The following is a 4,383-nucleotide window of genomic DNA, read 5'->3' as shown; positions in this document are numbered from 1 at the left end:
CTTTCTTTTAAAAATAGTATCCTACATAGCATCGTTTCTATTTTAACAATTTTTATAACCTAAAACTATATTTAACACACTACTTAAGAGAATTAATATAGCATTACTTTCTAACACAAGACATATAATATTCATTTTAATATTTGCGAAAAGCCAATCATAAAATACATGCATTTTTCACACTAGAATCCAGAAAAGGTTTCCGTTTAGATTAGCAAATGCCTAAATAGTTCTCGGTTGCATCCTATGATCGGTTTTAGTCAGTGACTTTATACTGCTTTTAGGATTTTCTTGTGCAATGGTAAGAAAATAGGCAGGTCTGATACTGGTTTCACTTTTTTTCTACTTCATGTTCCATGAGATGCTTTTATCCAAGCAACTGTTTTAAAGTTCTACTGTAGACATTTATGGTTCGCTTTTTTTTCTTTGCAGCACTCATAACTTTTTTTTTTTCTCTAAATCGGCAGTAAATATAGCTGAGTAAAATTACCTTGGTTTTCTTCCTTCTTTTTCAACTGAAATGTTTTTATTGATAATCCTATTTGAATATGCAGAAAAAGTGGGTATGTCCTGTAATATATTCTAGCTTTTCTTGTTTAAAGGGTACTCAGAAAATATGTCTCCCTTAGAGTCCCACAAAACCATTCTCAGTGCAATCTCTATTAAGGTATGGATTGACAAATAAGCCATCAGTTTAGATATTTGCCTGTGTACCTTTTCCTGTAATTCAGAGCTTGCGTTCTGTGGTTTTTATGATAAATCTATAAAACGTGTAAAAATGGTTTTGCAAGTCTTAATCGTTGAAGGCAGCAATAAGTGGTTTTAAAGCCTGTTCTTGACCAAAGGGGAAAAGTGTGAATTTGATGCTGAACTTGTCATTTCTCATTTGACTTGCCTTGAATTATTTAGGAAGAGAGAGAACTAGAAAAAGAGAGAACTACAATTGGTTATTGAGCCCTCCTAAAATGCTCCCCGTGATTCTGTGTGGAGCCAAAGTAAGGGTGATGGAAGAGAGCCCTGTGCTGTAGAAGGAAATAAATTTCAACCTGATCTCCACACAGAGTCTTACTAATTTCTGTTTTTAAAATGCAAACTAAGTTTAGGAAGTGTTGGAAGTTAGTATTTTGGGAAAGAAATGGCAGTTGCACAAACCATTCCATTTACCAGAGGCTCTCGGAACAATTCACTTTGTAAGCACTGTAACTGCAATCGATTGGTGGTTCGGGGTTGAAATGTGCACTTGCCCTCCTATAAAGCACTAGTTCATTTGCATTTCAGTGCTATGAGTCTTGATAAATTGGAGAAGAGCCCAAGAGAAATTTTTCATCCTGAGATACAAAAGGTAGGAAGTGACTTTTTTTTGTTTGGTTCTTTTTCTTTATTATTTTCTGGAAATAGAAGTAATTAAGTATAGATACTACTCGTTTGTCTCTTCCAGTAGAACATAATAATAATAATAATAATAATAATAATAATAATAATAATAATAATGTAATACTACTTAAACTGTCTTTATCCATTGAACTGGCCATTTCAAATCCAAACTTCTAAACACAAATAAAACCATCATCCTTGTAGAATCTTTAATAGGAGGGGACTAAAGATACTGGTTTTGTTGACAGGATTTATTGGTTCTGGAAGAGCAAGAGGTAAGTATAAGCCTAACTACTTCTAGCTCACAGACCCATCCGGTGAATACAGCTTTGTATTTTGATGGGCTTATGATGACTTGGAAATCAATTGCTCATTACAGTAAAAATAAGTAATTTTTTTGAACATGACAGCAAAAATAACTTTAAGCACCAACTTAACAATAATAGAGCAACAATTGAAGTTCATGATTTTATGCTATACTATCAAAGTTTAAAGGTAAATTGTTATGTAGTGGGAGATGGTATAAAATGTATGTTCGAATGCAATGTATACAAAGATACATACATACGTGAAAGTCCTTAGAGGAAACAAATTCTTACGTCTTCTGTTTGACTGTTTATCATACAGTATCTGGTTTTATTTCCCAGGGATTGGTGAATTTTAAATTTGGAATCCTCTATGCTAAGGATGGTCAGCTTACAGATGATGAAATGTTCAGTCATGGTGAGTTTTTCACCTTCTCCTTAATTGTTTTGCGCATCCGAAAAAAAAAAAAGAGGCAAGATTAAAAAAAAAAAAAAAAGTAGGTTTATTATTTTTTACCCTGTTATGTCTGTTTCCTCAGTATTTGCTGGAGCTCTGCTTACCCAAGCTTTGGGTAAAACAAGCTTTGGGTTCCTTCTGTCCCACTGGGAGTTGCCCAGTTTGGTTGCATCTGGTGAAATTCACCCTGAGACCTTACAGAACTAGCTCAAACTATGTGAGAGCCATTCGCAGCTCTCTCAAGACACCCGGAGAATGGGTGACATTTCTGAGCATCTGGCAAGTGTACTTCTATCAAAACTCAGCCTGTGAAATTTCTGTGGAAAACCCTTCTGTATATCCTGAAGGGTTCCTCAAACTCTGTTGAGGATCCAGTTATCAGTTGCTCACCTGGATGGTTCCAGCTCCTCAAGATGGTTCAAGCTCCTCCTTAACACTTGTACTCTTGCCCTGTAGTTTATATCTATTGTAGTTTTGTTATTCTGCAAGATTTTATGTCTTTGGAAAATAATGTGCATTTCACTCTTTGGAACCTCTCAGATCATTCTTTGGTGCAGCACCACCTAATGGGACACTTGGCTGCTGTACTGAAGGGCTTGGTTACTAGAATTGTAAATTCTGGAGAGGTTGTAAGTCTTCTGTCCCCAGAGAGGTATCATGCTTTGTTTACTGTTGCTCTGTTTGTTAGGTGCTGCTTTGTAGTAAACCCCATAGATTTAGGAAAAGCACCATGGAGAATATGAACAATAGGAATGCTGAAACAGCAAAAGAAAATTTCTGTTTCCCTGTCCTCCACCCTTAACCTATCTCTGTAACCCTATAAGGCAATGTCATGTTAACCCCTTACCTTTGGTCAAGCTTGGATCCTTTCCAACACTATAAAAGAAGCATACTGTACCCCATTAGGGGAGAAAGAAGAAGAGCAGAGACCCTTCACGGACCCCCCCAAATAAAGCCATCTCCGTGGAACAGCCTGCGCCTTCTCCTTCTCCTCTCTCTCCGTCTGCTGCAGCCTCAAGCCCTGGGCACCACTACCTAGCAAGCAAAGCTGAAATCCTAAGAGCTTGCAATCACTATAGAGCTGATAATCACCATGCTTGCTAGATGGTAGCCCTGTGGCGTTGGCATGAGCGAGCTAGCCTCGGGCACCCGGTCCCTACTCAGGGACTGAGCTCCTGAGCCCTATTGCTCTGCTTTATAATAAGGCCAAATCAGAGAGGCTTTATTACTGCTTCTCATCGGAAATATTAATTTCAAACTGCTGTGTTCTTTTTTTAACTTTTTTTCCTGGTTCTCTCCATAGGGCAGGGAAAGACTCTCGTATCCTTGTTGTCAGACTCAGTGCTGTCCGAGAAGATACAGAGACTGAAAAAATCATAAGAAGCAAATATGACTGCAGAGAAAACAAACTGGAGAGAACAAAAGGTGATATTGTTATCCTTACCCTGTATTAGAAACATCCACTGTGCTTTGATGCCAGTAGCTGCCAGGGGCTTGTTAGGTCTTTTTAGGCAGGTGTAGGTGTTCACTTGTAGGTTTTCTGTCTGGACGAGTCAATTCAAACTTTGCTAAGCTTATATTGGAAAATTACTCTCTAGTTCAGTCCAGCATGATATTTTTGAATGCTGTAAAAAAACCCATGTTACTTGGACATCACTAATTATTCAATATTAGACCCGGAGGTTTCTGGGTGTGTCCTGCCTGGCTTCTTCTGGCCCTTGCTGCTAGACCAAAGGCAGCAGCTGTGGCGTTTTTCACCGCAGAGACACCTTTGCCGGCTGGATGCTGCAGCTGAGCACTCAGAACAAATCCAGGCAAAGTAGGAACTCAGTTTACCTTTGGTGGAAAAGGTTCAAGCAGCAGTGAAAAGGAGCAGGTTATGTCATAGAGTCTCTAATCCAGAGTTTTATTTCAGCATGGTAGACCTCCAAATGTGGTAACAGCTCCCAGACAGACCCTGGCTGCATGGTCTTGTGTCCTTTTAAGCCCCGGGGACAGGGGGAGGGGAGGGACAGGTGAGGGCCAACCAGGTGTGAGGAGGGGAAGGCCCAAGGATACAGACACTTGGACAAGCCAATGAGCCCAGACCAGAGGAGCGTCTGCCAACCACACGACGCCCTGCTGGAATGTTAAGATTGATGAACAGCTCTTAGGCAGGAGGGCAAAAGGGGGAGGGGGAAAGGTTGGTGCACCTGAGGGGGTTGGGATAGGTGAAAGAGGAAATCACACTGCAACAGCTAATGATGA

At 39.6% G+C, this 4,383-nt stretch overlaps 1 long non-coding RNA gene across 2 annotated transcripts; it reads left to right on the top strand.

The window, feature by feature from the left end:
- The first annotated feature begins 235 nt into the window (after positions 1–235).
- On the top strand, positions 236–3,768 carry LOC139596129 (uncharacterized). 2 transcript variants are annotated; one of them, XR_011681252.1, is made up of 4 exons: positions 236–667; positions 1,279–1,342; positions 2,022–2,097; positions 3,440–3,768. It is a non-coding gene; the product is annotated as an uncharacterized lncRNA (long non-coding RNA). The 2 variants fall into 2 exon arrangements; XR_011681251.1 differs by lacking the exon at positions 236–667 and having other exon boundaries at positions 1,201–1,342.
- The last annotated feature ends 615 nt before the right edge of the window (positions 3,769–4,383 follow it).

The sequence above is a fragment of the Agelaius tricolor genome, unplaced genomic scaffold, assembly GCF_023055355.1.
Source record: "Agelaius tricolor isolate 1412-34295 unplaced genomic scaffold, bAgeTri1.0.p SCAF_15, whole genome shotgun sequence".
In the NCBI taxonomy this organism is placed as follows: Eukaryota; Metazoa; Chordata; class Aves; order Passeriformes; family Icteridae; genus Agelaius; species Agelaius tricolor.
Note: the sequence above shows the minus strand (reverse complement) of the source record. Positions and strands in the feature narration are given on the sequence as shown.